We start from the raw sequence: 10,852 nt of genomic DNA, 5'->3' as shown, positions 1-10,852 counted from the left end.
GCGAGTCTGCGTGTGCATGCATGTAGCTATGTGCGCGATTATGCGAGAGCCGCCGAGCGTGTTTCGCCGTATATATAGCTACTGCTGCGAGTTGGCGAGCTGCAGCTTGGCCCCTTCCCCTACCTCGCGCGAACGAGCAAAACCTCCATTTCTCTCTCTCTCTCTCTCTCTCTCTCTTGCATGAGCTCCGACTCGACTCGATCGTTCGCAAATCGCATGAATCGTGATGCACGCACGTATTCGCCGATGTACCTATATGTACATGCGCGTACTTTTTCTTGCGCCAGGCCTTCGTGGCATCGGTGAGTGCGCGCGAGAGCTGCCAAAGGTGGTGCAGCAGTAGAGTATTTTACACTCTACCTGTGTTGCCAGCCAAGAGTTTCTGCCTCCAACTTGCCACTTTTCAAAACTCCTTCGAATGTAGTTTGAATACGTGAGAGAAAAGTATCACGGCTCAATTATTCTTCGAGCGCCATCGCTATACCGCGACCGAGAGAGAGTCTCGAATCCTCGTCATATTTTCGGAAAGAGAAAATCATAGTCCAGCTGAGTCAAGTACACGAAGCTGTCAAAATCGGTTCATTGGCCGAATAACTGCTTGAATAGTCGTTTCGTTTTTAAAGGCCCAACAGATCATGAGAAATTCTATGTTGTGTTTCGTTTTTTGGCTCGAGCTCCTTCACCTTGTCGCGGCTAATTTTTGAATCGTCACGCGCGCTCTTCTAAATCTAACGCTCCTTTCTTCGTCGATGTACGCGAGTCATCCATCAGCTGCGAGATTTTTGTCCCCAAATCACGAGATTGATCCAAAGGGTGCCCGTATCGTGTAGCGATTGTAGAACCCGAGTCCGCGTCCATTCTCAAGGATCCCTGACACATGTAGGTCAGACTCTTATTTTTTTTTTGTATTTTTCTTCTCCGTGTCCAAGCGCATTATACATTTATTCAATAGGTATCGATCGGAGGCCAAGCCATAGCCGCTCGCCGAGTTTAAAGCTACCGAATAAATTTGTTCAGTCCGCGATCGAAGCAATCGTGCGCTCGCAAAAGCTGCACGGCAGTGCTCGGGCTTATCGGCCGTTTCGACTCGTGCATATATTTTTATACATTTTCATCGTTGGCCTTTGTGCGCGATATACCGCGATAGGCGAGTCGCCGCGAGGCGCCCCGATAAAAAACAATGCAATTTTCGAGAAGCTGTATACGCGATCATCGCTGTTCATCGGCTCGCTCGTTTCATTAGCCGTAATAAAACACACACTCACGGGCGATTACACGCGGAATACATTATGATATTGTTGTTGAAAAAAGCCAAACGCCGACGGGGCTTTAATTCATTTTTACCGAGCGAGCCAACGAGCCTTATTATCGGTTAATCGTTTTGAAACAACGATCCGAATATAATCGCTTCCGTAATCGGACAGCTCCAAAGCGACCGATGAGCGTCTATATATACATGATATGTGCGAATGATGTCACTATTAGGCTCTTATTATAAACACTCACACACGTATATTTCCTCGTAAATCTAGCTTGACCTTTCGAGCGAACGAACGAGGAGCTGATTTTGGAGGTCAAGTAGTCACTTGTTTCACAGGGTTGCCTCGTGGATACGAAACTCCTCGTTTTAAATGTAATAAAGAATGTATACAGACTCGTGCGTATAAGCACACAACGGCTACGCACTTGTACGCGCTATACATCAAGTTTTAAGGAGGAAAATTTAGGCTTCGTAGAGCAAGCACTCGATCCACGCCACACACGAGCGTATTTACAATTGTAGCATTAATAATGATAATTCGTATTTTAGCAGTAAGCCAAGGAAAATTCGTGATTAATGAGTGTGCGCATATGCACGCGCGATATTTATTACCTAAGGTATTTTACATTAGATAAGAGCGAAGAATTTCTCTAAACACGACTTTTTTTCCTCGTGGATGCGTTCAAGAGCGCGAGTCGCACTTCCCTAACGAGTTTTTGCGATCGCACATTTCATCATCGAGGTAATTAGCGTCGAATTATTGCATTTTTTTCCCGATCGCCAATGTAAATTGCAATTCTTTTGAGCGGTTAATTCATCATGCTTTTTTGGGTTGAGATTTGCCTCGATCGATCGAGAGAGGCCAATTAATTTAAAATTATAGTGCAAGCCGCGCGAGATAATAACGAAAGTTCACGCTAAATTTCACTGCATTAAATTACAAATTCAGTTGCATCTAATAGACAACGCTCCGATGAATGTGTAATAAACGGCGCCGCGGCGATCGAGCTCTCTCGCCTCTCTCGCGCAGACCATTTAAAAGGCTGCGATGCGTAATTTAATACACGTGAATAGTTGGAATGAATAGTTGGCGCGCGCGCGCAAAAAAAAATAGATTTTACCAGCTGCTATTATTGTTTATCTAAGGATCTTTGGGATCGGTAATTTGCGTGCAGGTCGCAGTATCGCGTTGGCAAATCGCCAAGTTCCGAGAGACGAGATCTGCTCATTCTGCGAAATAAGCAAATCGGTCAATGAAAATCTATACGCGTCGGTAATATATGCATTGTAACGATAGCGCACGCGGGAAAATGTTCTATTGTGAGCGTATATTGGCAATTAACGGCTGGTATAAATTGTTATTACAAAGCGGCGTATTTTTCTTTTTACAAAAATTACGCTGATCGGCGCTCATACAGCCGTTCACACCGCATATAATACGAGTGTAAGGATTTCGATTTTTTTTGCTGCAGAATGCGTATCCTAGCTAAAGTGTTTTGTGCCGGATCGCGTAAACGCGAATCTATTGTTTAGCACGCATTGCTCTTTCCAGGATCTGTTCGAGCTCGAGAGTCGAACATGAAAATTTCACATGGAATCGGCCTGCGGCTCGATCAGTTAAGGTCCGGCTTTTATCGAATCGTCGTTACTCACTTGAGTGACTCTCTGGAGATTTTGCAATCCACCCATTTTTCTCGCTCTCCGGTTGCGATCGCACGCACACTTATTCCGTCGGACATCCGACAATTTGGTACTTTGATAAGCGCTTTTTGTTGATATGTTACTTTTATCGGGCTCCATCGACGCTCTCCTCGGTGATCAACTCAGGAAGAGTCGACCGAATCATCGGCACAAGGGAAGAGGCTCGTCGACGACGATTCGACCGGCGAGTCGCGAGCATGCCCACAGTGCATAATGGGCCGGCGAGTCGATGGCGTGCACACGTAGACTGCACGAATAGGTATAGAGTATATGTATGAAACCGATACGGAAGGTCGCTTTCGCGCGACTGCAGGTTTGTCCGCGCGTGCAACATAATAGAGCCGCTGCAGCAGTTATGCATAATCGCATGAAAACGGATCGGTCGCACGTACGATTTTCGAAGGACGCAGCTAGGCTCTACTGCGCGGCACGCATCTCGGATATCGCCAGCGGAAAAGTTCAGGCCGCGATTTCGCTCATTACAATATAATCTTCGCTCGTATATGAGTTTTTTTTTCTTGCTTTTTGTCATCGAGATCCGTCTCAGGCACGTTCGCGTTTCTGCCCTGCCGTATTACTGCACGCTACGAAAATAGCCGCGGCAGAACACACTCGAACGGCTCGCGGAGATAATTTTTTACGCTCCAGCTACGATCGCCTGTGCATATGCCTGCAGCTCTCTCGTAATACTCGAGACAGTGTGAATAATGCGTGCAAATCTGCGCTCGCGAGCCAACAAGCAAGATAGATAGAGAGAGAGAAAAAAAAAGAGCTGTATTATATACTCGTATATAAATGCGTGTGTGCACGAGGCTCAACTTATAAAAGTAAATACTTGTAGCGCGTCCTCGTCCGAGTGTAATGCGATTAACGGTGCTGCTCGCCGCCACTCGCAGGTGCCGTAAATTCGATTCTCTCTCTTTCTCGCTCTCTCGACTTTGTAGTTTGTACCTTGGCCATGCAGTCGCGCATTTGCCCTGTGTCTGCTTATGCACGTACGCGCGGCTCTGGTTAAAGTTCGCCCGGCAAAGTCGAATGTGCTGCAAAATCGGGCTTGGCCGCGCAAAGACATTTAAAAATGGCTTTATCGCCTTTAAAAAATTGCGAACCACGTCGAATGCCGCATTTTTCACACGATATCGAGGCGCAATCGTAGATTTGTATTGCTGCCAATTAATGGACGCGCACCTGTCGTCGTGGTGCATAGGAAATATCGACGTACGTGAAATTTCACTCGCCTCGTAGCTTGTGTAGCGCGACTCGGCGGCGTATTAGTATTGGATCTCGCGCTCGACGCGAAACAGATCCACGGGACATGTTTATTGCTTCTTGCTCGTGCGCAGAGTCGGCTCGTTTCTATAACGAAAACAGCAACCCGATACGTTGCTGTAATGATATAGAAGTTGAAATTAGCCACAACAAAGTGTTCACAAGCGGAGGTACAAGCCGCGCGCCAGCTCCGCATAGTCGTGTTTGCGCCTCGTTCCATGTGTCTAGCTCCCAGCAGCAGCAGCAGCAGCACATATATTCGCATACATTCTGCACGTGCAGTGAAAGTGTGTATCGACGAGCTTATATGCGGATGATGTGTACACTTTTTGCCGCTTGCTTTACCGCCATCGCCACCGCTGCTGCTGCTGCTGCTGCTGCTGCTGCTGCTTCGATTCTTATAACAATCGAGATTACGGAGCGGCGCGAAGAATCGACAGAAAATTAGCTTCCGCGCGAGTACGTGTATGTAACGTAGGACGTGCCTCGAGAAAGTCAAATCGATCGCTCATAAACATGTTATATGTAACAAAGATATTGTCTACCTTACGCTTATATACGTCGTTTTTGTCGACGGAGCAAAGGATTACAAAAATGCTTGTCAAGGCATTCGCGCAGGAAGTATGCGAATGTATTGAGGCCTGGCGCGCTGAGTAGCAAAAATTCTAAAGGATGTAAATGCCATACTGCCTATGTCTGTGTGTGTATACACAGAGCTTTTGGACATATAAACGATGACAATGAGCTATTTCGGCGCATTTGCGCAAAGCGAGAAAAAACAAGCAACAAGTGTTTTTTTTTTCTATCGAGCCGCCGTAATTCATTAAAATGCAACAATTGAGCGGGTGATAGAGTGGCGCATAAATATATAAAGCCTGTGCAGCTACGGCTTACATGTATATCTGTATACCGAAGATTATAGTTGGCTGCGGCAAACGTTTATGATAATAATTACGGCAGCAGAGATCGCAAAAAGTAATTGTTTCAGGACAGAGAAAGTCTCGCGCTGCTTATAATAATAGCGCGATGACTTGTAGCTGTGTGTGTGTGTGTATGTGTGAGCCGCATATGCCTCACAGACACGATCGAGCTGCTTTACATACACACTCGCACACAAACAAATATATGGCTTATTAAACCTCCATCCACCTATCCTCGATATTGCTAATAAATGGCGGACGAGAAACTTTCGATCTGAAATCATTCGAATATCAATATCTTTATAGGTAGCTGGCGATTTCGAGTCGAGACTCGGACAAAACCTTTTAAAGGAAGTGTGCACTTGTCAGTGGTCGTAAAAAGAGATACCTATACACTGGCGGCGTAGCGCAACGTCCTTCTGCTTTTCTTTTTCTGCGCTCGCACATTTTTGCCGCGACCCGCCGACGTCAGGCTTCGATGAAATTCACGTTTCTCTCGAATAACAATCAAAATTATAATATCCGCGCAACCAGCCTAAACAAGCGCGAATGTTTGCTAAAATACAAACTCGAGTACGTATATAATATACGTATCGTAGCGGCGGCAGGCGCAATTTTTTTTTCGCCAAGCGCATTACGTAATATACGAGGCTCAGAACTACAACAGGCATGAAACGCACAAAAAAGTAACGCTAAAGCAAGCTCGCGACCAAACTTAGCTGACCAACTAAAAAATATTCAGACAACGTACGAGGGAAGAAAAAAATATTTTCCATCCTCTTTCGACAACTGGCACGTAAGCCGCGATCGAGGAGAGATTTTCGAATGGAAACACGAGCTGTATGCAGCAGCGTGCATCGTGTGCAGGAGCGCACAAAACAAGTCAGAGCTTGCTTAGAGGATGAGCAAATCACGAAGGCGAACGTGCATGGCAAGAACCTTACATGAGCTCGACCCAGCCCGGCTTAATATAAGCTTTCGACAATTTTTCTCGTACGCACCATGCGATACGCATAGAGCATAATCTAATGGGTAATCGTTAATAACGCAGCGAGCGAATCAAAAAATGTTCATCTCTCTCTAGAATGAACACGAATCTGCTTGCCTGATCGTTATGGAAAAAATCGACTCTTGTTTTTTCATACGGACTCGTTGGCGTTTAAATAGTTGGCAGGTTGTACAGTAAGTACGCAGCGAAAATATTTCACAAACGCGCGTGTACACCTGAAACATCGGTGGCGGTGGCGGCGGCGACGTCGTCGTCGCTTTTCCCGTGTGCAATGACCCGATTACATCGTCAGGTTATCCTACTCTCTTATAAAGTCTTTCTCTCTCTCTCTTTCGAGCAACGGTTCTGCGCATTCCTCGACGCCGTTGTTGCTGCCGTCGTTGCGCGCTGTGATTCAGCATGCGCCACATAAAAGCTTTTGCAGCCGTAGTGCTGCTGCTGCTACTGCTAATACTACTACGGAGTTACATTAGCTTTACAGCGTCCTTTGCACTTGTTTTCTTTTCTTTCTTTTTGCTTTGCCTTTTTTCCTACTTGTATCGACTGCGTACATACAGGCACTAACCATACATTTTGTACGAGTCTACAGCCTTTTTTATGTTTTTAGCCGTCAAATTTTGACTTATTTTACTTTTTTTATGTTTCTGATTTTTCACTTTCTTTCTTTTTTTTCCTTTTGAATAAGCTCGGTTCGGTAGCTTCGATCTATGAGTTATGCGAAAAAATTCTTTTTTTATCCAGTTGCTCGTTGAGAAAGTGCGCAGAAAAGATAAAAGTACATATCGTTTTGCGAGATCTGCGTTTCAGCTTATGCTATTACTCCCTAGAGTTATGCACTCAATTTTTTTTCTCACATTCTCTCATAGGTGTTCACTTCCGTTTTCTCGTGCAGATCTTTCCCTCACAAGGTCTATGCTGGTAAGGCAAAGTCTTCATTTTGTGTTACGTTTGACCGAAAATCGAGCAGATTGATTTTCGCATTGATCTGGTCAAACTGCGAAAAACGAGTCCATCACGACGAAAGCAATTTAGTCGAGATCTATGTGTCCCTGCCGTGTATAAGACGTACGACAAGCATCATCGAATCGAATGATTAACATTAGGCTCGCTTCTTTTCGCTAAGCTGCAGCATCGACCTCGATTCATCGGGCTTCTTTGTGTCTCGATGGACACAGAAATGGGCAGTACAGACACTATACCACTAGTAGTGCGCACCCGCGACGTCTTGCCTACATACGTTTTTACTTTCACGTGCTCCAATTAGTGACGGCGATTGTGCGCACGATTTTGCGATATTTTCCTCGTAATACTACTCGCTATGAATTCACACTTTTATTTCGTGCCCGTTTCGTACGAGTTACCTCGAAAGAAAAGAAATAAAGACAGATAGAAGTAAAAAATCCAAGCAGTTTGTGATATTGGATCGGCGCTCTATGAAACAACAATGGCGTCAGAATTGATCTTACGGCTACAACGTAATTAGAGTACACGACAACGCGCCCGCTACGTATATTTATTTGTATAAATGTATTTTCAACGAGTGTAGCGCGCTCGAGCGAGATCTACACAAAAAGATTATCAAGTCGTCGGGCGCGCGATGAATAGAATCAGTCGAGTATGACTCCTGTCTTGCTCATGATACATAAAAATTCATCTTTTTTTTTACGTAACTCTCTTATATACTTTGGCAAAAAAAAAGTTAATTAGCCTACTGGATAGATATCGATCAAAGCGCGCACCGAAGAAAAAAAAAAACACGCACAGAAGCTCGTGTACGAAGACAAGAGAGAAAGAGACGCGTCTTTAGATTGCAAAAGCGAGCGCGCTCGGTGCTGCTGCGATGATCGCGTTTCCGCGTTCTCGTGAAATCATATCGCGCTTCAAGAGTGTGCGAGCTGCGCGAGTGAGAGCCCTGACCTTCCGGTTATGCGGCAATTACTGTGCCATAAAGCAAACGCGCGCCTAAGTGGGTATATGTGAGGCACATGCACAGTCGGGCACATGCACGTATAGGCACTATTTTTTAGCTGTGGGTTCGCGAGCTCGCTGCTTATAGAAAGTCACATTTATGTGCGCGCGTACGTTTGCGGTTTTGTCACACGTATGTATATGCGTGCACTTGTATAGGTAGGCATACGCGAGTTTATATAGAGCCGCGTGCGCAGCCAGCGAGTGCATGTAGCGTTAATTTACCGATGATTAATTATTATGTGTGCAAAAGTGCGAGCTCCCACAACGCGTGTATATTTATATATCAATCTCTCTCTACTCTTGGAACTTTCTATTTCACCGAGGCAGTATAGACGGTGACGAGTTCTCATATACAAGTCGGGGGGTTTTCCCGCGCGAGCTATAGATGTTCCATACTCATAGACACGCGTTTGCACGTGCGCAAATTGCACGACGCGATATTGGGTATTGAAATTTGACGTATAAAATTGCGACGAACACAACTATATTATTGTTCCAACGACGCAGTAAAGGCTCAAACGTTTTTGAAGTGAAATTTTTTCGGATACGTTGGGTATGAAGAGTTGACTCATAAAAACTGAGCAAGCGAGATAATCGTAGAACAACGTATATTACATACTACTCGCTAAGACAAATGAAATGTTTCGCGCGCTGTAACTGCCCGGCGCGAAACAGTGCCGACGTCCGAGAGTCAACGTCGCGTCTTATATTGATCCCCTCCTTTGCTGCGTCAACTGGCAAAGGCGACTACTACTCGGCTCTTACTTCTGTGAAATGTAAAGTCAATGTAGTTTAGTGTATCTTTGTCTTACACGTTTGCCTTTGTACGCTAGTCTTACTTGGACTGTGCGTGTGTGTGCGGGTTATTCCAACACACGGTCCACCTAGCTCGCGCTACCATCTTGTAACATTCGCCAGTCGGCGGTAGCAGTATTCTTTGAGACACCACAGCGTGAACAACAAAGAAAGATCGCATCGACTGCATCAAGTGATCTGCACGAAAAAAGTAAAAGATTGTTTAAATTGTGAGCAACTGTGAATTGTGTGTGTGTGTGTCAGAAAAATGTACGAGTACCTTTACGATGACCGGGTCAATGAAAGTGACACTGAAAGTGACTATGAAAATGACCCTTTATTTCTTGAAATCATGGCTCATCGTAACCCAAAAAATTTAAGATATTTTAACACTTTTAAAGAAAAGACCGATTGGAACAAACAAAAAGACCGATTAAAACTTCTCCAAGAACTTGATTCTTTAATCAGCTGTTGGGTGGGTCGACGTCCAAATCCTCGAGACATTTTTAGTAGGGAAGAAATTGAGAGTCTGCTCTCGGCTGCCATAGAATGCATCGATGGATATACTGATAATGATGGAGAACGATTCTTTGGGTTCCTGATTCGCAGCGGCTACAAAGACGAGCCCGATATCGATGAAAATGGCCAGCCCCTCTTGTGTCGCGCCACACCAATACATCATGCTGCTCTTTGCCACTTCAAAGTCAGTCATTGGTTTAATGGTGAGTTTTGTAGAATAGTCGCTCAACTTTTTAGAATATACGACAAATTTGAAGTTAATTGCACCGACGAGCACGGTACCTCACATTTTGAAGTGGCCTGCATGGCTGGTTGTACCGACGCCATTCAAAAATTTCTTGAGCTCGGGCAGGATCCAAGTTGCTTTCCGTCGCTAAACTATGCTCTGTGGTACAAAAGCAAAGAGGCGTTCGAATTGTTGCTTAGAAACGGTGCCGACCCAAATCTTTCCGATCGTAGAGGATTCACACCTTTGCATATTCTATTCGAGAACGATGAAGATGATAACGACGATAAAGATGACTTCGTAAAGATGTTATTCAAGATATGCGACGAAAGAAATGAGCCTTTGCAAGTCGATGCCCAAGACGAATCGGGCAACACGCCGCTACACCTAGCTATGCTCCGCGACACCAAGAAGATGGCTACATTATTGCTAAAGAGAGGCGTCGATCCGAACCTAGCTAATGCACACGGACTGACACCTCTGCACATTATTTGCAAGAAAAAAGACTATTATGATGAAGATAATGTTGATAGCTTTGCAAAGTTATTCTTCGAGATGAACGACAAAAAACATAAAACGGTGCAGGTTAATGCCCGAGACAACGAGGGTTGGACATCATTGCAATGGGCAGTGGTGAATCTCTTGCCACGCGTGGTTGATTTAATCTTGAAACATGGTGCTGATTTATCTAGCTTCGTGTTTCCAACAGCAAAACACTTCGCGAATGCATTTCAAATGGGGTTTAAACTTCAGTATGATGAACCTCTGTTTCATTTTAAATTCAGATTAGCGTGTCACGCTTTGATCGTCGTAGATTGTCTTGAAAACAAAGGATACGAGTTGAACCGGAGCGACGCCTTAACGATCTTGAAAATACTGGATAAGCAGGGATTGCTCGAAAAGTCGACTGATATTGACGAATGTTGGTACGAAGACGAAAATTTCGGGGAAAAAACGAAAAAGATGATGCTAGTTCCGAATCTGTCGCTCTACAATTTGATCCTGTTATCACCCAAAGAAGCGCAAAAACTAGTCACGTATTCAGATTATTTCGAGTTTATGCGCTCGGAAAAATTGAATGAGCTACCCGAAGAATATAGAGAGACTTGTGCATTGCATCTGTGTGAGAAAATGTCAAGACGTTTTTTTCGACGATGGGCACTGGATTTTTTCTGGGAGTT

This window comes from Trichogramma pretiosum, unplaced genomic scaffold (genome assembly GCF_000599845.2).
Source record: "Trichogramma pretiosum strain Unisexual culture from Peru unplaced genomic scaffold, Tpre_2.0 scaffold10, whole genome shotgun sequence".
In the NCBI taxonomy this organism is placed as follows: Eukaryota; Metazoa; Arthropoda; class Insecta; order Hymenoptera; family Trichogrammatidae; genus Trichogramma; species Trichogramma pretiosum.
The sequence above is the reverse complement of the archived record's forward strand: the minus strand, read 5'-3'. Positions refer to the sequence as shown.